Here is a 25,663-nt window from a genome sequence, read left to right on the forward strand (position 1 = left end):
ATAGCGCTAGCTGACCCGATTATATAATAATAAACCCGGAATTATGGCCTGCTCTGATTAATATGGAGGTACTAGAGCGAGTTGAAAGCAATCATAATACCTTTTCACTTGTAAGTAAATTAGTGAACTACAATAGGGTTATAACATCACCAGGACAGTGTACGACTGGATATGTTCTGCTCTCCAACAATATGAGACGGTTCAAATGGGCAAAGGTCATGGAAAAGCCAGAAGTAGTAAGAGCAATAATGGCAGATGTTACTATGGCTTTGGAAGAGTTACAGGCAGTGTACAATCACAAAGAATGAAATAAAATCATAATAGAGGCGCACAACATCTTATTTGATAAAACAAAGACCTATTTTTTAAAGCTGCCTTGTCATTATAACAAATTTATAGCAGTACAGGAAAACTGGTACAATAAGGTTTGCAGGCTAATATATAAATAGCTTGCAGCAGCAATAAAATCAAAAAATCTGACTAGTATCAAACAAGCAAGGAAATTGTATAAATCTTTTCAGTGGAGAGCAAAACGGACTGGGATAAGCAGATGTGGCTGGATCTGCGAATGGCTAGCTCTGGGAAAAATCTCCATAATTTTTGGTACTTGGTACAGTGGAGAAGAGGAGGGCAAGCTTTCTCCTCCTCGCCCCCAAAATAATGTAGCACCAGAATCATGGATTACGCATTTCTCAAAACAATATGCAGAGGAAGAAGAAGAATCCCTCTCCAGTTGCCAGCTCTGTCATTTGACCTCTCAGATGTAGGTGTAGCACTAAGTGCAGTTAAGGGGGGAAGAGCCCCTGGTCTAGATAGCATCCTAGTGGACCTAATTGTGTATGATAAGGATATTTGATCAATATATATACATACGCTGGTTAAAACAATAGCCTGTGGTGCCCCCATTCCAGAATCTTGGCACCTCAGGGTTATACCAATTTTTTTTAAAAGGTGATAGATCTCTTCCTAGTAATTATAGGCCAAGAAGTCTAATCGATTCAATACAAAAGTGGTAGCAAGATTAGTTTTGGCAAAAATCCAGGACTGGTTAGTTACAAATAGCATACTTACACCTTTACAGGCAGGCTTACGCGCCCATGTCAGCATCATTGACCAGGTCATTCATTTTATATTAATATATTGGTGCACAGTAGTGATCGCCAATGGCAGCATAACTTCGTAGATCTTAAGTCTGCATTTGACTTGGTCAAACGGAAGAAATTCTGGATGGTCCTGAAGGACATAGGAGTGCCTCTAGACCTATTATTCCTAATTGTTAGACTCAATGAGGATAATTTTGCACAAGTGCGATAGGGTGCACAGGGTAATACTACAGACAGATTTCCAGTCTCTGAGGGGGTTCGCCAAGGGTGCGTCATGGTCCCAACATTGTTCTCTTTATTTCTGAACGGTGTAGCACAATTTTTTGCTGACTACCCAACAGATGCCCCGGTCCTTGTAGGTATAAAAATACTAATTCTCATGATCGCAGACGACACACTCATTATTTCTAAGTCACAGTGTGGTCTGCGGTGAGCACTTGCCCGATTTGAAGAATTCTGTAGGGTGCGAGGACTAGTGATTAACACTAATAAAACTAAATGTATGGTTTTAAACAAGCATTGGGTAATAATGGGTAAGGTGTGTCTTAACGATGAGCCCCATGAACAGACAGAAGGTTTTAATTACCTAGGAGTTATTCTAGCTAAGAAGCAGATCAGGAAGCCCCAGATCAAAACTGACAGCTGTACACCATCATTATAACCATGAGCCGGCTGGTAACCCTCTTCCTATGAATATGTCTGGACCTGGAAAAGGCATTCAACATGATATGATGGGACTTTCTGGAAGCTACCATTCTGCGCATGAGGCTGGGTGCTCGATGGATACTGTGGATGCGCCTGCTATACGCCCATCCTATGGCACAGGTTAGGATGGGACGAATGATCTCAGAGCCATATAAACTGTTCCAGGCCACGAGACAGGGCTGCCCACTGTCACCCCTTCTATTTGCTATTGCCATTGAGCCGCTGTGTCAGCAGTTTTGTGCAGAGGGTGCGGGCTGGGGCATTGTGGTGGACGGAACAGGGCATAATATCTCCCTCTATGCAGATGATCTGCTGATCTCCCTGCAGAATAGTGAACAGGACATTCCCTAAGTGTTCGGCTCCTCGAGGAGTTGGGCCTCTGGGTGAATAGAAGTAAGGTTTGTTTGTTCCCGGTAGTTGGTGGAGCCTCCAACCCATTCGCCTGCCTACTTGATATAATTTGGGCAGCGTTCTTTTTTAAGTACCTGGACATTCAGAGTTTTCATGGCCTCACAGATTGCGTGAGTGTAACCTGGGGAAGGCACTTTGTTCACTTTGGTCATGTGTTTCCTTTTGGAGGTCTCTCTGGCTGCCTATCATGGTGCACATAGTGTTCCTTAAAGTGATCATGCTCCTGAGAGATACACATACTGATTAGGTGATATAACTGTGGCAGAGGACAGCATGTCACACATACAGCATGCTGCTTGACTCTGCGTACTCACCCACAATCCATGCACGCTTCGAAAGCAAATTAGCCATCAGCTGTGGCAAAGTGCTGTTACGCAAGATGTACGAGTCATGGGCAGAGCTGGGAAATTTGTCACAGATGTGTGAGATGATCATATCCGCCTGGCACACCACTTGCACATTGATGGAATGGAAATGTTTCCTGTAGATGTGCTCACGTGCCTGTGGTGGAACCAGGCCAACATGTGTGCAGTCAATGGCACCAACAACATTAGGGATGTGCCCAAGGGCATAAAATCCACCTTCACAGCTGCCAATTCATGCCTCTTGGGGAAATGGATGTATCGGTCCTTGTAGGTCATCATAGCAGACAGGACATCACATAGCACCATGCTGAACATAGGTTGCGACATCCCACCTGCGGTGGACACTGTGTACTGGAATGAACCAGTAGCAAAGAAATGCAGGGCCGCCATCACCTTACATGTGGGTGTCAAAGCAGTTGGATACGTTCTGCGAGGCCGCAGGTGGAGATCCAACAGAGCACATAGGTCTTGTAGGGTGGGTCGATCCAGACGGAATTTTCGTATGACGTCCTCATCCTCCATGTCCGCCAGCACTGTGAAGGCACGATGCCCATTTGGTCGCCACCGAGGTGAGATGAAAGGGGACACATGTCAATGCAATCCACCATGAGGTGTGTCCAACATTTTATGTTTTGACCGACTCCACGCCAACAATGACTGGCATCACAGTTCAGCTTACAGCACAACTTGCATGTAGGGACACCTTCTGCTACACTAGTCATACACTTGTCCACTTTTCACACAGTGAGCACCTCCAAAACCAAATCTGACTATGTGGATGCCCAAAGGTACATGTCCACATCTTGCGTAACCAGCCCTGAGAGTAGTTCATACAGCATATGTGTGAAACCACAATACTGCTGGCTCATACCTAGCTGCTGTACCTGCCACACCTTCTTGTGTAAGTCAAACAGGGCACACATCAACAACACAATGAGCACAGTCTGTGCATTCAGATCTTGTATGTACATGAGCAAAGCAAAATACACTGTGAAATATGCACATTGTGCAGGGTGTTCCTCTTCACCCCCACCTTCTGAGACAGGTTCTCTAGTTGTTTGGTGTGTGTGGTCCAGGGTCTGGGTACACCTGGCTGGTTAACTGTGCAGGAGGGGCACAGGAGGGGCACACAACATGTCCTCTAATGGGTGTGGGGGCCTAGTGTGTGAAGGGTGGAGGTGTGGCCCTATTCTCTCTGTGGACTGCCCATGCCTGGTGCGGGCCCTGCCTACTACATTGTGCGCATGTTTTCCCGCGTCTTCACCGCTGTGGTGATGTGACCATGAGATTGCATTGATTTCACGGTTGATGGGTGACCTGGATGCAGAGGGGTTATTTAGTGACAGGTAGGAGATGTGTGGGTACACTTGTGGATGTGTTCCTGTCCCCACCAGAGTGTCTGGTGTGGACAGGAACCGTATATCAGCCCAGGAGTTGTGTGTTGTGGTTGTGTGCGGAGTTGTGTTATTGCGTATCTGCGGCGTTATCCGCGACGGTGCAGTACTTGCTGGTAGTGGATCAGGTACAGCACTGGAACGGCGTGTAAAGCTAAATCCATTGTGGTTGGGAACGGGTGGAGGGAACCCGGGAGTCTGGTTTTGTGCTCCGCTGTCGTGCTTCCGCCGAATCCGGTTGGGCGATTTCTCTGCTGCGGTGTGACGGGCTAGTTGGGGCATCCTGATTTGTACGGCGGTCGAGATTTCATTCCGCGCGGTGGTGGGTCTCTATTGGCACCCTCTGCCGTGGTGGTGGGCGCATTTTTATGGCAGTTCACGTCGCACCGCATAGGACGGGAAATGGGCTATGTTTGCCAATTGTAATATGGCGGTCGTGAGCACTGCTGCTGGTGTGCGGAAAATGACATTTTCCGCCACCGCCAGCACCACGGAGGTGCCTCCGCCCACCATCATTATGAGTCCCTTAGTCACCTGGTTTTATAGAATGTCAAACAGCTTGACTTAGATGCCTTTGGAAACCCTTTGGGGTCGCTGGGCCATGGAGTTGGGACAGGAATCTTCCAATGCTGAATGTAGCAGGGCATTGGCATACCCCCCAGAATGTTTCCCATAATTCACGATTCAAGTACATCCAGTACAATTACACACATAGGAATTATCTGACAACACACAAGATCAGGGCCATTTATGGAGGTGACTGCAGGGGATGTCCCCACTGTGCAGCATTGGGCGTGGACTTTGAACATATGACATAGGGCTGGCCTAGGCTTTATGGGATGGGGTCATTGCAAGGGTTAATGGGACCATAAATAGGTTGATTCCGAACACCCCCGAAATATGCCTCTTGGGTGCCTTCCCTAGACCAGCACCTAAGAAGGTGGCAAACAGGTTTCTTAACCTGGCACTGGTTCTAGTCAAGAGGTACATCATTATGGCATGAAAGTCTGAGGTGGGGCCAATGTGGACAGAAGGGTTATGGATGTCACTTTGTGGCCCCGAGTGGAGGAGCAAGGTTGATGAGGGATGAAGGGCGAGGGGTCAATCAAAGGCTCATAGCCTTCCAGTAGTCAGGAGAGTGAACAAATGGGAATGCCCCTCAGTGGTAGCCAAATCAGCTGACAATGACAGGAGGAGCTGGGGGCAGCGACTTGACCTTGCTGGACAAACTGAAGCTTGGCTCTGGACTACCTCGACAGACATCGAGGGCCCTAAGGCTGGCGCTAGTAGTTGGTTCACCCCCGCCCGGCCAGCCCCCTTCCTTTTGTGCCCCCCCCTGTCATCCTGTTGCTACCATGACTCCCCCTGTGACAGCAGCCTATATTTGAACATGGTTTATTACACTTGTTATATTCTTTGTCTTTGTTTTTTTATAGTCTGACACTGCAGTCACATTCCTGACCCCTACCAGCTTCTGCTACTACTAATTGGGAATCCCATGATTCTTGAATGCTACAGTAGCCATGTTCCCACATGGGATCCTAAGCGGCCCTCTGACTATTGACTGGCCCACAGATTGGACCTCATACAGTCTAGGGGGCACTCAACTTGGTTCTCAGAGCACAGTAGGTTCAAATGTGGGGCGTGACCACAGAATGATGCTTCTTCTAGAATTAGGGTCTGTAAGCATTGCTTGGATTTTTGATAATTCACAGAACTAATCTAAGATAAAATTCTAAACTTACTACTTTTGGTATTCACAGAAGGCATTTAGTAGTAGTAAAGTTAGGACTCCTAACTTTACTACTACAAAACTGAGACAAAATCCTAACTTTAAGACTTCCAGTATTCACAAAAGGCATTTAGTAGTAGTAAAGTTAGGAGTCCTAACTTTACTACTGCATGTGACGGGGAACATGGCAGCTGGCTGACGTCGGTCGCGGGAGCTCCCGTGCGAAGGAATGAGGGAATCAACTGTTTGAAAGCGTGAAGTGACAATTAGTTTGCAGTATATGTGGTTTTGTGGCGAGTGCAATAAGTTTACCTGATTGGGTCCACCTTGGGGTGCGTATGGGCTCAGATACGGTTGCAGTTGCTACCGGCGCCTTGTGGGGGAGTTGGTGCTGGGCGGCGGCGTTGCTGCGGAGGTCCTGCGCGGCGACGGCGTTGAGTGGGTGCCGGTTTGGGAGTGGCATTCGGAGGAAAATTACGGCAGTGGGGCCCGCGGGGATCTAGCAACAAGTCACGTTGGCTCGACGCTGAATGTGCCGGAAGAGACGACAACACAGCAGCAGCATTCGAGGAGGGGGGTCACGGTAAAGCAGGGGTGGATGGAATACAACCTCCCCTCTCAGGTACTTTCCAACCCAATGAGCTCAGTGAATGAGAAGTTGGGGGTTGAGTGTATCAGAGGAGTTTCTGTACAGGCTTCTATAGGTGGAGATAAGGCTAGTAATCTCCTTCCTGCTAGGGAGTCACAAACTCCACTTATAAGGAACAGGTATCATTTACGTTCGGCTCCAGAGAGGAAAAGTGTAACTGGGAGAGTAAAGGATCCTATAGCCAGGGAGCCCTTGGCAGTGTCCCCTGTTAAAAAAGTGTCTAACGGGACTGTGAGAACTAAGAGGTGCGGGCCAAAGGAAGGGCGTCTACCCCCTAAGCCTCCCTCAGGTGTTACTTTAAAATCATGGAGCAAGTTGCTGCTTCCACGCAGGGAGTAGGTTGCAAGGCTATTGAGTCTCTCTCCCAGGCTGAACCACTTTTGCTGGAAAATCTTTTCTCCCTGCTGGCGAAAATCAAGGCGACACCCAAGGAACTCGGGATTGTATAATGGGTGGGGGGACTGTGGTTAACAGTCCTAGCCTGACTCAGGACAATGGTGGAGGGCCTGGGTCAGATCACTGTCCCCCGAAGAGGTGTCTCCCCCAGGAAAACAAGTAGAGAATCTACTCTTCACTTTGAGACAAGACATTCTGGTAAAATTTGAGATCTTTGAAGGTAATCAAAAGGGCATCCAAGAATGATGTGGGATACTCGAAGAAAAAATGGACTGAATTACACAACGTACCTCAGTCTTGGAAACTGAGGTAAAGTCTCTGCCAGCTGCCTTGGCTGGGAACACCAGTGATATTGTGGGTCTTAAAACTCAAAATAAGCTTTTGCAGGAGGACCTAGAGGGGCTTGAAATACAAGCCAGGCGTAATAACGTGAGACTCCTTAATATTCCTGAAAATTCTGAAAATAATGGCATAAAAGGCTTTATCTATAAGCTTCTGGGGGAAGGCCTACTTCAGGATAGGCCTGATATCGATTGGGACAGAGAAATCCAAAGAGTGCATAGGGACCCTTTCAGGCTAATCCCCGCGAGGAAGGCACCAAGACATTTTTTGATAAACTTCCTCTCCTACATGGTTAAGGAAGAAGTGCTGGGGCGTGCCTTGAAGGAGCGATTCTTGAAATTTGGGGACCTCAGCTACCAAATACGATCGGATGTTGGTAAGAGAACAGCGCAGAGGCAATGGGAGCTGGGCTCAAAAATTAATGACACGCAGCAAGGGAGCCTAGGTATAGATGAAGTTCACTGCGATGTTGAGGATAATGTGGCGGAACAAAATGTATAACATCAGAGATCCAGAAGAGGTGGATTCCTTTCTGGCACAGATGGAAGGGTCAGAATAGCCAAAGAGTAGAGGCTTGGAGAGTTTTAGTCCTAGCCACATTGAGATGAACCTACATCTATACATCAATTTAACTTTGATCTTTAGCCACACTTCCTCTTTTCTTATCAATAATTTTTTCTTTTTTATGTTTTGATTTCCTTCCCAAGCTTGGGGGTTGCAAAAGGTGATCACTTCGCCTAGGGATAGGAAGGGGGTTCTCCACGGTGGGTGGGTGGTGGGGTGCACTGGGTGGTGGGAGCATTGGGGAAAAATAGAAAACTTTTTTACTTGTTCTGTTATATGCCCATATGGTTCTAGTTTTGTTGGGTCTTTTGACCTTCTCTGGGGTGGTAGCCGATTATGAGGATAGGTCAAAGGGGGTTTATGGGAGACGGTGGCTGAAATTCAAAGATGAGTAGATCAAACCCGGTTTATTTCATATCCTGGAATGTGAACGGCAGGTATAAGTTGGCCCGGGTCTCTAAATTTCTTAAGAATAGCGCGGCGAGCGTTATTTTGCTCCAGGAGACTCATTTGGAACAGGAGGAGTGCAGGTCTTCTTACAATAAATTGGGCTGGGTCCAGGAAGCAATGTGTTTGGACCAGAGAGGCAACTCAAGAGGTGTGGCTGTTATAATTAGAAATAAATCAGGTGTAAAGTTGGTAAGATATGAATCGGATTCTTTCGGCAGATGGTTGGCAGCCAACTTGATGATACAGAGGACACCACTAGTTTATTTATTTATTTATTTATTTTAGCAGTTTTGTATAGCGCGAACAAGGCCCTTGCAGGTATCAGAGCGCTTTACAGTGCAGAGCTATCAACATAAAAACATATAAATATCGTGAAGTAGGTGAATACAGGAAAGATGAGCAAACACGAATAGCATGTATTTACAAGGGAATATCAAAGAGTCAAGTAAATTTGGCTAGAAGAATAGATTTCACTTCTTTTTTTTAAAAAGCTGCGGATGGATTAAGTCTCGTTTCTTGGGGCAAGGCATTCCAAATCCTGGGAGACATTCCTGAGAAGGAGCGGTAGTATGTTTTGATCTTGGAGAACCGTTGTGGCTTAAGTAGAAGATTGCTGGAGCTCCTAGTGGATCTGTTACCACCCGATAGTACCAGTTTCTCCGCTAGGTATCTCGGTGTCTTGTGGTGTAAGGCCTTATGTGTCATACAAGTGATTTTCAGATGAATTCTGGCCTCAAAAGGAAGCCAGTTGAGGGCACGAAGGTCAGGGGAGATATGGGTGTTTCTTTTGGAGCCTGTGATAAGCCTAGCGGCTGTATTGATTGTAGCTCTTAAAGGAGCGGTCGTTGATCTGGGTAGGCCGCAGAGAGCAGTACTTCCGTAATCCACTTTGGGAATTACTAGAGATTGAACTGCCTGTTTAAAGTCGCTGGCCGGTTTGAAGGGTTTCAGTTTTCTCAAGGTGTTAATCTGGAAATTAGCTCCTTTGGTAGCAGCGCTGATGTGCTTCTGCATATTTAACTTGTTGTCCAAGGTTATTCCCAGTGATTTAGCTGAGTCAATGATGATCGGTTGACCACCGAGTGCTGTAATGTGCTTCATCCATTCAAGGATGGTGGTTGTTTGGTTGGGAGGGGCGATTAGGAGAAATTCAGTTTTAGACTGTTTAGTTTTAGATGATTTTCTGCCAGCCAGATCCGTGTTTTATGGAGTGTTGAATTAAGGGACTTGATGTCATCAAGTGAGTGGATCTTAATGTAGAGTTGTGTGTCGTCGGCATACATGTGATATTGGATGTTAGATGAATTGAGTAGCTCAGTGAGAGGTTCCATAAACATATTGAAAAGTGTCGGGGAGAGGGATTAACCCTGGGGTACTCCCAGAGTGACCGGGGAGGGGTTGGATAGCGATTAGTTAATCTTGAATCTTTGAGTTCTGTTTTGGAGGAAGGACGTGAACCAATTTAACACAGTACCAGATAGTCCCATCCTGTGTTTTAGGAGGTCTAGACGATTGTCATGTTTGACTGTGTCGAAGGCTGAGGATAAATCAAGCAGGATTAGCAAGCATCCCTTGTTTTGATCCAGGATTTGTAGCGCGTCGTCAATTATGTGGGTCATGGCTGATTCTGTGCTGTGCCCTGATCGAAAGCCTGATTGGTATTGATTGAGCAGGTTGAAGTGATCTATGTGATTACTGAGCTGCACGTGGACACATTTTTCTAGCAGTTTGGCGAGGGTTGAGATGTTGGAAATTGGGCGATAGTTATTCAGGTCAGATGGGTCCGCCGATGGTTTTTTTAGGATGGGGGATATCTGACCAACTTTGAGGATGTCTGGGATGATTCCTTGTGAAAGAGAAGTGTTTATAATCCTGGTCCATAGGGCTAATAGCAGTGGAATGAAGGTTTTTAAATGGGTTGCTGGGAGAGGGTCTGTGAAGTGATTGGAAGGGTTCAGTGCTGTGATCATTTTTAAAATAGTTTCTTCATTGTAGAAGCTGAAGTCGGTCCAGGAGGCATTGTTCTTGAGTGCCAATTATTATGGTCCAAATGAAGATGCTCTAGAAGCTCTAATTAAGCTCGAATTGTGCCTTTTACAGGCTACCGCTCCGGTAATAATTGGAGGAGATTTTAATATAGTGCAAAATAAGGACGTGGATAGAACCTTTAAAGTTAAATATGTCAGTTCCCCTAGAACCACTGCAATTTTGAAGACCATGATCCTTGAGCTTAATCTGGTAGATATTTGGTGGAGTAAGATGGGGGAGGCAAGGGACTTCACTTTCTACAGCAAAAAATATGGCCACCACTCCTGCATTGACTATTTCTTGCTAGATCAGGAGCTATTAGCAGAGGTCGATGAGGTTAAACATGTGCCCGCTTTTCTTTCAGATCATTCAGCAGTTCTCCTGCCCCTTAGGCATCACTATAAACCTGGTATGAAAAGGTGGACCTTAGACAGGACCATTTTGTTAGACGAGGGGGTGGTATCAAGTATAAAGGATAAGGTCTCTGTCTTTTTCCATGCTAATATGGGCTCAGCTAAAATCCAAGTCATCTGGGATGCCTTCAAAGCTTTTTCAAGGGCAATAGGTGGTTCCATAATGGTGGGAAAGAGGCAGGCCCTGAAGCGGCAAGAGGAGGAACACATTAAGGAGATTAAGTGTAAGGAATGTGATCTCCAAAAGGCATCATTGGAAGGTTCCAGTAGAGCTTTTTTTCTTAGCAAAGAGCTAGAACATCTCCAGCCGGAATATCAAGGGCAACTTGACAAAAGATTACTCAACAGGTAGCGAGTAAGTAAGTTGCAGCATTTCTCATATGGAGAGAGGAGTAGTTCACTTCTGGCCTGGAAAGCAAAAACCGATAAGTCTAGAAATTTAATTCGAAACTTGAGGGATGCTGAAACAGGAGCTCTATTAGATACTAATTTAGAATTAGGTGCAGAGGCCGATAGGCATATGGGTAGTCTATACAGTGACGATGTTTCGCCCGCGAAGGAGAGCATAGAGGACTGGTTAGAGAAGATTGAGCTTCCGATTTTAAACAATGACCAAAAGAGGCTCTTAGAGGCAGAGATCATGGAGGACGAGGCACGGGTACAGATCAGGAAGATGGCAGGGGGCGAGGGCTGCTGGCCCTGATGGCCTCCCCTTCGAGAATTATTCTAAACTCCTCGATTATTGTACCAGTGCTGAAATGCCTATTTAACATCATATTTTTGGAAGGTGAAAAAGTCCCGCTGTCTTGGGCCGGGGCCACTGTTACTTTAATCTTGAAACCAAACAAAGACCCTCTGGTAGTGGACTCTTATAGACCAATTTCTCCTTTGAATTCCAATAAGGTTTTCTGGGGGAAAATGGCCTCTAGGGTCGCCCAGGTCAAAAACGGGGTTATCCATCAGGACCAAAGAGGTTTTATCTCCGGGAGGCAGCTCAATGAGCTTACCTTTTTGATAATTGGGGTTGTTGATTTGGCGGAAACTCAGAATTTACCTGTAATAGCAGTGGCTGTAGACACTGCAAAGGCGTTCGACCAAGTCCATTGGCCCTACCTGTGGGATGCCTTAAAGATCTTTGGGTTTCCGCAGAATATAGTAAGGGCTGTTCAAAATTTGTACCATCTGCCCAGGGCCAGGGTTTTGGTCAATGGGGAGCTATCAGACTGGTTCAATATTACATGAGGAACTAGGCAGGGGTGTCCCTTGTCCCCGCTTTTATTTAATCTTTATATAGAACTGTTTGCCTCCTTGATTGGAGTGGATTCTACCATTTTTCAGTTTAAATTTGCTGGCATGGTGGCAAAGCTGGCCCTGTACGCTGATGATCTTATACTTTACACCATTAATCCAGAGGTGGCAATCCCCAATTTAATGGTCAAGGCGGAATCTTTAGGCAAGATCTCGGGCTATAAGGTGAATAGTGGGAAAACCGAAATTATGGAGTGGAACCAGCCTAGGCAAAGCCCGTGGGCTAAGTAGCAAATTTGTTATTTGGGCATTATGATAATGCAGAAGTTGGATGATGTTTCTAGTGTTAATTGGAAGAAATTCAAGTCAAGAGATCGGGAGGCTTTTGGTAAGGTGGGCGAATCTACCCCTAAACATATATGGCCTGGTTAACCTTATTAAAATGATAGTCCTCTCTAAGATCACTTTCCTTTTTAATTCTATCCCTTTACCTTTTGATAAAGGAGAGGTAGCTAAACTGCAGGGGAAGATTGCCAGCTTTATTTGGTCCTCCAAGGGATCAAGGATATCCTAAAAAAAGCTGAGGAGGAGGCTGGAGAAAGGGGGGGGGGGGCTGGCTCTTACCGATCTTTTGGCATATTGTTATGCATTTCATTTTAAGACTTTTAGCATGCGGATAAATAAAGTTGACTGGTCTACCTTGGGATTACTCTCTGGGGCAATGTTAAGCGTACTGAGGGATGGGCAGAGTCATTTTCTCATTAAATATGGAGACCCGAAGTACTTTAACCCCTTCAGCGCGGCGCGGATTACCGCGCTGTGCTGAAGGTTCGGTGCGCGGGCAGGGGCCATGACGGAGCGGTTCCCTCATGCGCACAGCGCGACCGACGCGCATGACGGAACCGCTCCGTCATACGCCTCAAAGGGGTTAAGAAGGTACATCTTGCAGGGGGCCTTAAGAACTTGGGTGTTTTTATGAAAAAAACTAAGAGTTCCCTATTATTCTTCTCGGGCTCCGATTTGGGATCCTTCTGGAACCCCTGAGTGTTTTAGAGATCAGCTCAGTCTGCCTCTACAATCTGCAGGGCTGCTTTGTTGGGGGGGATCTCAAAACTGCTTCATCTTTGGTTAGCTGGGAAGTTCTGAGTAATTGCACCAGGCGTCAACAAACTAGATTTAAATATTACCAAGTTTCCTCTTGGTGGGCAAGGCAGGTTTGGGTAGAGGAGGAAGATGACTCCTGGCTAGACCAGGCAATGAGAACAGGCCCTCTGATAAAGGAAGTTTCTCTGTGGTGTCAGGCCTTGGTAGAGGTGGATGATGACCTGCACATGGATAATTCAAAGCTTTGGGCTGAAGAATCAGTGGGTGAAAACGCTAAAGAGGTCGGCTTGATTCGTTTGCGATACTACGAGTGGTTGTGAAACCCACTCCTCTCAAGCGTAACCATCTTTTTACCACACACAGAGTCTATTGGTCTCCAGCCAAGTTTTTAAGACTTACAGGAATCCTGTATGTATGCCCAAGATGCATGCACCCTGCGGCGGATGATATACATATGTTTATGACATGCTCCAAGATCACCGGTTACTGGACTGAGATGTGTACGTTTCTGGTTGAAGTAACCGGTCTACAAGTTAAGGTAAGCCCTAATCTTATATTTTTTGGGCTCTCTCTGGACGGTTCAACCCGAATAAATGCTGTCATTTCCAGATTTATTTTTTATGCCATCCTCCTGGGGAGACAGGAGATCTGCAGGTTTTGGAAGCCTTGAAGTCCTCCTTGCTTTTCTGATTGTGTTAAATATATAATCTCCACAAGTCAGTTTGACATGGCTTGCGAGTCTAGAAGCCGGGAGAAAGTCTGGGCATTGTTGGTCAATGCAGCCAATGCTCCAGGAAGTCCGATGATTAAGCCAAAATTGCTGTCGGTCCTGGTTCCTTTCTGCTACGGGCACACTGGTGAAGGGATGAAAGAGGAAACAGCATTTTTCCTGGGTAGAAATGCTCTGCTCCATGCTTTGGCAATTGGGAAAAGAGCGCTACCAGCGCAATTGGCAGAATGAGGACACAATAAAAAAAAATACTAAATGCCTTCTGTGAATACCAAAAGTAGTAAGTTTAGGATTTTATCTCAGATTAGTTCTGTGAATCGGCCTGCGGTCATTTTATTACCTGCGTTCCTCATGCTTCCTTGCACATGTATTCTGTCATGTGTTCCATACCTATTTGGCAATAAAAATAAGAGTTTGAAAAAAATGAGGGTTCCATGTAGAGTAAGATCAAGTGCTGTGAATGTTAAGGATTATACCATGTATTAACCATATCTTTACTGAGCTATGTATACCTACGTACATATTTTGTATTTCAGCTGTTAGTATCCTTCAATTCATTATATTTTCAGCATGTTGTTTTGTTCATGTTACATTGTATTTTTTTGTATATTTTGTTTTCTTCAAGTTGGTAATTTATCACATTTTTGTGAAGGAAGGGGGGTGTGGTTACATGCTGGGCTGGGGCAGATTTGAATGGTGGGTGGTGTGGAATATGGGTATTCCTGAGTTACCTGCGTGGAACTCTGTGTGGGGCTCTTTTGGCAGTTGTTGACGGGTGTTGGAGCCGATAGGAAAATAAAGCTTATGTTCCTAACCAGCATGTCTGGAGCCTCTTTTCACTTACCTAAGGCCTTTTTCTAATTATTTTAGGGTTGGCTTTGAACATAAAATGGAGAGCAAGCAGAATCAATTTTATGCGATTGCTACAGCTTTAGCTGTCTGTATGAACACTCAGGTTCTGACTCACAAAGGACCTCTCCACTTGAGGCGTAGGCCCCACAGTCAAGAGGGAGTCCCCGTGTGGGAGGTAAGGTGGTCCCCTCCAGTGACCTCCAATGAGATTATGATTTAGGTGTCGGAGAAACCTTCAGATATCTACAAGTCAGGAATGCGTTGCACAGGGCTATTCCCAAGGGTTTCAGATTTACTGACCGCCTCGCCATTAGAAGATAGACTTCATGATGATTACCTCAAAGGCACAGCTATCTCCTTGACTTACAAGAAGATATTAAATAATACACCAGACGTGTTGTAGAAAACAGGAACCAAGTGGGCGGAGGATGTGGGTGATTTAGATGATGAAGAATGGCAGGAGGCACTGGCGTCCCCCCGGGAGGTGGCAATTGTGTCCAGGTTCAAATTAATTCAGCTTAAGCTTCTACATAGAGTATATTATGCCAGTGTGGTGTTGGCTAAAATGGGTACTTTGAGCTCCCCACTATGCCCCAGAGGCTGTGGTCAGGAGGGGATGTATCTAGACCGGTGGTGAGACTGACTGATAGTGACGTCATATTGGGGAAAAGTAACATAAAAAATGTGGGAAGTTTGTGGGAAAGCTATGGAAGTCACACCCTGGTTATGTAACATAACATTTGTATTTGTAAAGCACACGTTCACCCCTGACGGGGTAGCTTGGCGCTGAATAACAGATGTTTATTGTTACCCAACTCCATGGTACTCATTTTATCGACCTCAGATGGATGAAAGGCTGAGTGGACCCACCAGGATTTGAACCCGTGACCATGACATTGAACACAGGCCCCTGCAGTGGACGCATTAGTCCACTGAGCCACCAGCCCCAGCATCATGTCTCCTCAACATATGGGAGGCAACTGATTTGACGGCAAAAGAAAGGGCCTGGGAAAGTTGTGGCAAAACATAACATTGCAAGAACTTGGAAGGGAGCCACAGCATCCAAAATCCATGATTGGAAGGCCGAGATGGACTGGTGCATGCAGATGGAGAGGGTAATATATGAAGTGAGAGGGTGCCCACAAAAATGGACACAGATTTGGGGGAAGTGGATCAAACATAGAGGTATGTTGTGTGCACCTTCTAACCCCCCCCCCACCTTACAGGAGTGCCGGCTGCTCCAAAGTTGGGAGGTTACAAAATGTAGCTGATAATATATACTGTACGTAATATGTTGGTCTGCAAAAATGAAAAGATTGTAAATGCATAACTGCAATGTACCACTTTATTTTCAACTGTTACTAATCTGTTTTGTTCTTTAATTAAAATATTTTTTTTTTAAATTGGGAGTCTCCGCACTCGGGGCAGAATCTCTGCAAGGGGAATTCTCATTGTGGAGATTCCGCCCCAAGTGCGGAGACTCCCCAATGACTGGAGGGCCTCCGCCACGAGTGTGAAGGCCCTTTGTGAGTCAGGCCATTATTGTTCCCAATATATAGCCTATACTTAGAGTGGGTGTTGAGTCGGTCCCTAACTCATGATTGTATAGCTTTTTTTCTATCTCAGGTGACTGCTGTTGATTCAATGGCATTCATCCTTGTTCTTATGTAGGTCCCACCTAGGAATAGGTCATCCTTTAACTGTGTACGTGCCCCATTCTGTTGAGATAGTGCTGACTAGAACCCAACACAGCACTTAACAAACAGCCGCCTTACCAAATATGAGCAGATCCTAATTGCAGGTGAAAATATTATACTCCAGAGACGTGTGAGGTATTCCATTTAAGGTACAAATTCAGGGTGTAGGTTGAGCAAGTAGGTTTATTCTATGATGCAGATTCCACCCATATTCAAGGCTCCATCTCTTACAAAGAGCAGGTCTCAACTGACCACTTAACATTCCACACATCAATAGTAAACATACAGAAAACTCCGAGTCATACACTCTACCTTCCTGTGCACCTGCCAGGATGCCACAATGTGGCACTTTGAATCCTGCTAATCTGTTACCCCTTCCTAGTAATTACACTGATGACGGTGAAGTGGAGCGTGACTGTCTCGATGTTTCTGATCTGTGCACCAATTCAAGACCAGATATGCAAGATGAGGCACTACCTGAATCTGATTTTGCAGTGTTTGTGGATGGTTCATGTTTGCGAGACCATGGAGGAAATTTGAGAGCTGCCTAAGCAGTCTGTACAGTTTCAGGTGTAGTCAAAGCTTAATGATTTCAAGGAATGTTTTCGGCACACGTGGCTGAATTGATTGCTCTTACTAGAGTATGCTGTGACTCAGACCAGCTGAAGGTGACAATTTTCACCCATAGTCAGTATGGCTTTGGTTTTGTCCATGACTTCGGACAGTTATGGTCACAAAGAGGGTTTATGACTTCTTGAGGTTCCAAGTGAGAAGACAGCTTGAAGGATTGCAAATGCCTGCTCAAATTGTACTTGTGAAATGTTCTGCACACTGGAGTGGAGATGATTACGTGACAGTTGGCAACAAGTATGCCGACGAGGTCAAAAAATTCCTTTGCTCGTAATGCTTGTACATTCAATGGTGAATATATGAATGAAGGAACAGATGAGACCAATTACAACCTTTTGTTAACAATGGTTGATACATGGGAGGAGGTCAAGAGGCTTCAGGAAGAGGTGTCAGAGGCAGAACAGCAAAGCTGAGTCAGAGCAGGTTGTGTCAAGAGAGATGATCACATTTGGGTTTCAGGATATGGAAGACCTGTGCTCCTGAATAGTCTTTTGCACCAATGGCTAGGCATTATCACGGTCCTGTTCATGTAGGGAGGGATGCCATGGTTAAATTGTTCAGGCAAAGATAGTTCAACCGCAAATTCAGATTGATGGCTGAAGCATTGTGTCACAGATGTGTTGTGTGGCAACAGATTACACAGTCTGCTGTAGCAGGCTGGTCGTGTCAATTTGAATGGCCTCTCCTGGATGGCATAATACATGTTTCAGCCCAAGGGAGGCCTCTGGGGTACCTATGCCCTGGGTACATGGTGTACCATATACTAGGGACTGATAAGGGTACCCCAGAATCTAATCTGGAGTGTACCTAAAGTACATACATAGCAATTTAAGTGAGAAAACAGATAGACTGCGGTCCTGGATAGCAGGATCCCAGTCAGACTAGTCAAAAACCAGCCAAACACCAGGAAAAAAGTTGGGGTAACCATGCAGTCAGATACTACCTTCCTACAATGCATAGTTCAAACTGCCCAAAAAAAAATGGTATGGTGTATTTTATTTGGGAGTAGTCTTTCCAAAGATTTATAATGTGGAACATTTTGATGATCCTGGTTGTGAGTAAAGTCCCGGCCCAAGCAAGCAGCTGGTGCTGGTGAAATTGTTGGAGATATTTTCGGTGCAATGATTCCATCTGTGGGTTTGGTTCTGAATGACCTTCAGATTAGAAAGTTGTCTACCATAGTGGATACGTTAGCCAGTAGTACAGCAGGTGCTTTCTTAGTTGTAGTTTTCACAAAATCGCCTTGCCTCGACCATCCTTCTTGCAAAGGAGGGCAGAGTCTGTCGACTGTTACAGTTCCAGCAATGCTGTACCTACTTTCCTGACAAAAGTAAGGATTTTCAAAAGTATATTAGGAAGGTTTCTGGTCTGAAGGGAGAGTTGAGGTAGTTGGAAGCAACAGGTGCTTGGGACACTATTGGGAGTGGATTTGCTGCAGTGGCCAAATGGTTTGGAGATCTGGGAAATTGAATTTTGGGTGCTATCTTGAAATCCCTTGTGATTATTGCCCTTTGTGTGATATTCCTAGTGGTGATCTTTATGTCATATAAGTGTATGGAAGCAAGCAGTGGAGTAAAAAGGACGAGAGAGGATGTAGAGTCAGAGGAAAGGCAGAGTAGATAATATGATGACATGAAGCATCTGGAGAAGTCTAGATGAAAAATGATGAAACTACAAGGTTTTAACTGGTCCATCTGATAAGAGTATATCTTGATTGCGATGGCTGCATTTGCCAATAGAGGGGGGGGCAGTGTAAGCTCCACCCCTGTTTGTCACAGAAGCGCAATATTTACGTGCATTAGCATAATATATTTACTGGATGCCTTATTCTTATTAACGTGAAGTGAAGAAATAAATATACCATTGAAGTATATTCATTTTAGAACTTAGACATTCACATGGGTATGTATACTAATGTTTCATTTACACACTAACGATTCTAGTTCTCATGCACATTTATACCTGTGTATTGTGTGTGATATTGTTTTTACCTAAAGGAAACTTTCGGTGTAATAATGTATTCATGAACGTCTTGCATTCTTTTGTAATTGTACATGCATGCATGGTCATATATTTAAAGTGCACATTGATTGCTTTATTTAGTTAGCTTAACCAAAGGCCCTAGGCGTTTTCAGTGATTAACTTTTAACGGGAAAGTCTGCTTGGATTGCAATGCGCCAGCACCTGTACTTGCACTGTCTATAGGCATGTTCTCTGAACAGTTTCTACTCTTATTCTCTTTCAGTCTCATTGCCTGAAAACAACAAACATAATTTGACCCTCTTCGAAATGTCTAATTACTTCTCTACTCTCCTCTCTTGTTGTCTACAAACTGCCCTTAGCCATTTTCTGGATGAATCAAATAAACTCCGGAGGAAGTGAGAGAACGCAGGACTATGTTGTGGGAAAGAAGGACTTTAAATAATGGGATTATTGGTAAATTATTAAGCTATTGCAAAACATCAGACTCAAATTTCTGAAACAACCATCGTTTATTTAGCTTTCAGAAAATATCAACTGAAGCTCAGGGTGAAATGTAGTAGGTTTTTATGCAACGCAGCATAGCAATCAAAGCCCCTGTGCAGGGATGCACAACAACCAAAGTCGCTGTGAATTGTTGCATCAAAGGAGAGAGCAGAACAGTGGCATATCTCTCACTGCACTGGTGCACTTCAGACTGTCTTGTGCCACTGCACAAACCCTTGCACTATGGTGCAAGGGTGTGTGTGTGACGTAAAGATTAGGTTTTGTACTGGAAGGGGACTCTTCAGTACAAAATGCTGTGTTTTGACATTGTTTAATATGTTTATACATTTGTAAGTGTGCTGTACTGTACAGCACACATGAAAGGTTTAGAGAATGTTTAGAGAAATGAAAATGTGTCTCTAACATTATCTCTGCCTCAAGGAGGCACACATTTTTGTTGCAAATCCATCTTTCAATGTTAGTAGATATGGCTATGAGTCAAAACCTGTGGGATTGCCTATGTTATGTTATGTGTATTTGTATAGCACACAACTCACTCAGAGCTTACACTTACACTGAAGTAGGAGCTGTGTTCACCTGAACCAGGTCAAGACAAGGTGAACAGTCAGGTTTTCAGTTTTTTTGTGGAATTCAAGAACTGAGGAGGAGGCACTGCTGTGCAGAGATAAGACATTTTATGCTTGAGGAGCAAGGTAGGAGAAGGCACTACCACCAGATTTGGTTCTGCTTATGCAAGTGGAAGTGAGGGATTCACGAGTAGGACGATTGGTCGGAGGGAAGATGACACACCCCCCTACTTGGCCTGGCTGACTTCCGGCCTGCCTGACTTCCGGCGAGGAGGTTGGAACATAGGGGATTCCCGCACCCGGCCAGCTATATAATATCATGCTGGGCCGGACACGCAGCGAAGCGTGAGGTGAGAGGAGCCCTCACTGAACATTTATTGCACTGTTTTTAGCGCTGTTGCATTTTATTGTTCTACTTGTAATTTGAATTGATTTTAAAGAAAGCTTTTATCAATTTCTGCACTTTGCACTTTAGCCTTCTCAGGGACACTTACTGCCTATTTTCCACTGCCTTGTCTCCGCTTCCCCGGTCTGACGCGGCGTTCTCCGGTTGCTCAGAGGGAAGCGGACACACCCCCTACTTGGCCTGCCTGACTTCCGGCCTGCCTGACTTCCGGCAAGGAGGTCGGAACATAGGGGATTCCTGCGCCCGACCAGCTATTTAATATCATGCTGGGCCGGACGCGCAACGGATGCGCACAACGGACGCACGCAGCGGATGCACGCAGCGGACACACGCAGCGGACGCACGCAGCGGACGCACGCAGCGGATGCACGCAGCGGATGCACGCAGCGGGCATGCCATTGGCGCGCCGAAGGCGCGCCAAAGACAAGCCCGTCTGCACCAAGGCCGCGACTAGAGCGGGAAACACTGCCCAAAAAACACCCTGAAATTGTTTATACAGCTGAGGCATCGAAATACCTCATTATTAGGGGCACTGTAAATGTCTGATATCGCCTGACAAAATAATGGGGTCCTTCTCTTGCCATTATTGCAGACTGGAACTTCCCATCACAGTCAATAGCTTTAGGTCAACAGCAGCAACTCACAACGCCCAACTGAAAGGGGGATTATTAATGCCAGATCACTAAGTAAGCACTGCCAAGATGTCAGAGATCTAATTACAGATCAACAGCTAGACTTTCTATTTATTACCGAGATATGGCTGAAAGACTGGTGAAATCCCGACATTGCAGTTGCTCTCCCACCCAACTATACGATTTAAAGGAAAGATAGAAGGGACAGCAGAGGAGAGGGCCTGGCCATTATCCTACGTGACACGTTACATTGCATTAATTTTGATCTGGACACACTCATGGGGAGTCGAAAGCCTTGACTTCTGCATCTCCCTAAATGCCTCCATGTCCTTCTCAGGAGCTCTGATCTATCGCCCACCTGGTCAGAGCACCACCTTCATAGACAGTGGAGAAGTGTGGCTCACTGGTTAGAGTAGGCAGACCTGGAAGCAGAGGTCAGCCCGGGACCAGGGTTCAATTCCTGGCTCAGCTGGGTCTTGAGTCCATAAATTGTCCATGGACCCGATAATTCTCGCTCCAGTGCATACTCGATTCATGGGTTCACACTCTGCGACTCTGGGCAATAGCTTGCTTAATCTCCACAATGGCCCCTCGTGGCGGGATGCCTGGCTTTCACCTTGTGGATGCCCTGCTGGGTTATCTCACAGGGGAATACCAGGACGGGTTCCCTAAGCAAGCGCTTAGAGACCAGTTGGTGATTTGCGCTATATAAATATCTGCACATTTACATTTACATAGACTCATTAGGAAGTACCCTAAGTCATCTCCTGCTCAGATACTCAAACTTCACTTTGTTAGGAGATTTCAACCTCCACTTAGAAGACAGAACTGAGCTAGGATTCGACAACTTCCTTCAAATTACAGAATTATTTACACTACACCAACTGGTGGAGGCCCCAACACACCGGGCAGGCCATAATTTGGATGGGGTCTGCTCCAACTTTGCCTCGCTCGCTGCTGATACCTCTCCCCCTCAAATATGGTCAGATCACCACTTTGTCCCCCTTACACTTAAGGTCCCACAGATGAGTCGCCCGGCTAAGTCACCCCGACCTTCATCCCAGATGTTAATGGGCACAACTAGCTGACAACCCTAAGTTGGCAACCTCTGCCCAAGCTCAGACCCCCGTCTTAACAGGGAACACAGGAGCAAATTCGCGCCTCTTCCACTCCTGGTTTACTACTGTAAGCAATAAACTTATCCCACCAGAGAAACCTGATAAAAACAAGAAACCAAAAACTCAGAAAGTCCCTTGGTTTACACCTTGCACAAATACATCAGCAATGTAAGCAACATGAGCGCAAGTGGAGAAGATCTTACAATGCCGGAGAAAAAGTAGCTTTTAAAAACAGCGGGAAGCTCTATCATAATCCGATTAAACTAGCCAAAAAAGAGTACTACACAAGGAAAATACAGGAGGCAAACCAAAACCAAAAAGTCATTTTTTCGGTCATAAAGTCCCTTAACAACCCTAAAGCGCTTCAGAAAGAAATCCCCCTTCCCAGAATCTATGTGATCAAATATCAGTCTTCTTTGAAGAAAAAAATCATAAAATCCAAAAGGACTTTTTAACAGTTCCAGTCCCTGACTGGGACGTCATCCTTGTGCACGACCCCGCTATCACTGCTCATTGTATCCAAACCTTTGAACCAGTGTCGCTGGAACAGACTCGCGATGCCATAGGAGCATGCAAATCAGGTTCTCCCTTGGATGCCTGCCCTCCCATGATCCTCCACAAAATCATAGACACGGTCAATCCAATAATAAATCAGATAATTAATTCCTCTTTAAGCTCAGGTAGAGTACCAGATGAATGGCAGCAGGCACTGGTAAAACCAATGAAAAAGAAACAAAACATCGACCCATCAGTGCTCTCGAACCTCCGTCCTATTTCACTGCTTCCCCTACTAGGCAAAATCACAGAAAAATGTGTACACAAAGAACTTACCATAATATCCTCCAACCTCAGCAATCCGGTTTCCGTCCCAAGCACTCCACAGAATCTGCACTCCTGGAAATAACGGACGCACTAAAAATTATAGCCGACAAAGGCAGGAAGGCGGTGCTGACCTTACTCGACTTGTCTGCCGTGTACCATCTCACATAGCATCCTCCTGGAAAGGCTCAAATTCAGCGGCATCTCAGGTACCGCACTGGAGTGGATAACATCCTTTCTCACTAACCGCAGACAAGATGTGACCCTTGGAACTTTCCTCTCTGTGGAATGCAACATAACAACAGGAGTGCCACAGGGCTCGTCGCTGAACCCACTGTTGTTCAACATTTATATGACCTCACTCATCTCCTTTATTTATTTATTAATTTATTTTTTTGTGAATCTGTTTTTATTGGAATTTATGATTAGTACATTAGTTGACACATGAAATAGCAAGCAGTATTGGGCCTTTTAGTTGACATATAAAGCTCTATATAGTCAAATATCTCATTTACTGCTCACGTAGAGGGCCATGCACAAGATGGTCAAGTTGGTGGCTAACACAAACATGCTTGGCTTGCTCCGGAAGACCAATGGAAAGTGAAAGGACAGAGACAGAAGGATGGCAGGAGGGCATGATAGTCACATTGTAGTTTGCAAACTGAGAGTCCTCCAGAGCACAAATGCTGGCGAATGTCTGTTGGTGCACAGATGTACGTGTATTGTCCCATAAAGCCGGCAGGAGCACTGGCATTTATTAGCAGTTGGGTGTCAATAAAGATTTACTGTTAGCAATGGAAACTGGGAAACCATGCATACAAAAGTAAGGATAAAGAGAAAGGAAAAAAGGGAGTGTGTAATGTATGCAAACAAACAAATAGCCCATAACTCCCCCCTTCTTGCGCCTGTGTATTGCATAACTCGCAGCTCGCGTGGCTAACAGTGTCCAATTGTTACCCCATGTACAGAGTATGCCTCAGTTGAGTGTCACAGGCAGTCTGTGTCTGCCGGCAGAAGAGTGGCGCAGTACATATGCTGCTACTATCCCCGCTGCCTAGGGCTGGTGGATCTCCTTGATAGCATCCTTTGGGATTGAAGTTACGTCCTACTCAGACGATACCCAAATGATCCTTTCTCTGGACAACAATTCTACAGATGCCAAACTTAACTTTAAACGTTGCCTAGCTGGTCATCCAGTGGATGAAGGACAACTACCTCAGATGCAAGGCCGACAAGACTGAGTTCCTTCCCATAGGGAAAGATGTTTCATTCCGGCCTTGTGATTGGTGGCCAGAGGGGACAACATCTCCGCCTGATATGGTGAAGGTAGCCAAAAATGTAGGAGTACAGTTCGATACTGTGCTTTCCTTACTTCCACACGCAATAGCTATAGCAGGGGCCTGCTATAGCCTCATCAAATCTCTAACTCTAAAAAACCTAATGGACACTAAAAAGACTCCGAGTGGTCCAACACGCTGTGGCGGGTCTAGTTCTAAAACTTCCAGCATCGGCTGCCTTGAAAGTCCTTCATTGGCTCCCACTGCATTAGAGAATACTCTTTAAAATCCTCCTAATCACCTTTAGAGCTACGCTTAAATTGGGGCCGAAATACCTTTCAGCAAGGTTCACTCCCTACATCACAACCAGGATCCTCAGGTCCTCGTCAGCCAACCTCCCTAAACCACCCATTTTCAGATGTAAAGCAAAAGGAGGAACAACAGTGGCTGCCTTGGGAACCAAGGCCTTGAACCTGTTGTCAACTTATCTAAGATTGCTAAAAACAAAATCCCAATTTAGGAAGGCACTGAAAACCTGGGTATTCAGCTCCTCAGACAAATTCTGTCTTTCACTCATTTAGGATTCCTCGAGCCCCCTCTCACCTCCAACCAGCGCCAGGATGCTCCTTTCGGAGTGGCAGTCAGCGCTTTATAAATACAGCATTACATTACATTACAATTCATTCAGCCAAGCTGAGGTGTCTGTTAGGTTTGAGGAAGTTTATGAGGTTGTTGTGGTAGGTGAAGTGTTCATACCAGCATAGAGTAAGTTGTGGTAATCAAGGTTGCTGGTGATGGGTGCTTAAGGTGTGAGTGTTGGTGATTCTCCTTGATCAACTTGAGTGTTTGCAAGCAGAAAATGGAGACTGCATTCACTTGGCTGGTCATGTTGAGTTGGTTGCGGATTACCATTCTGAGGTTCTTTGTCTGGGTTGCCAGGAGGAGTGTGGGTCCTAGTTTGGCAGGCCGCCATGTGGAGTACCACAATGAGGCGTCTTTGCTGAAGATTACTGCTACCGTCTTCTCTGTGTTGAGCTTGAGGTAGCTGGTTATCATCCATCTGGAGACCTTAGTCATGCAGGTGGAGAAATTGATCAGGGTGTTGAGCGTCTTGTCTGAGCGAGAGAGTATGAGCTAGGTGTCTTCAGCATAGTATATGATGTTGATTCTGAGGACATGGATGATGCTGGTGAGTAGGATCATGTAGGTATTTGGCTTGTGGAACTCGGTAGATGAGGTTAACGGTCTGCTAGGTGAAGGGGGCCAGGCTGACTGACTGGGTGCAGTCTGTCAGGAACGAGCAAATCCAGTGAAGTGAAGGTCCTTAGATTCTGGCTTAGGCAGTCATTGGATAAGGATGGGTTGGGGGACAGTGTCAAAGGCTGTGGAATTATCCAGTATAATGAGGGCCGCAGTGTCACCTCTGTCCATGCCATTCATGACCTCAATGAGGGCAGTCTCTGTACTGTGGTTGGGTCATATTCTAGATTGAGGGGTGTCAAAGAGGTAGCTGTTATGATGGTGGGTATCAAGGCATTTGTTTGT

This window comes from Triturus cristatus, chromosome 6 (assembly GCF_964204655.1).
Source record: "Triturus cristatus chromosome 6, aTriCri1.1, whole genome shotgun sequence".
NCBI lineage: Eukaryota > Metazoa > Chordata > Amphibia > Caudata > Salamandridae > Triturus > Triturus cristatus.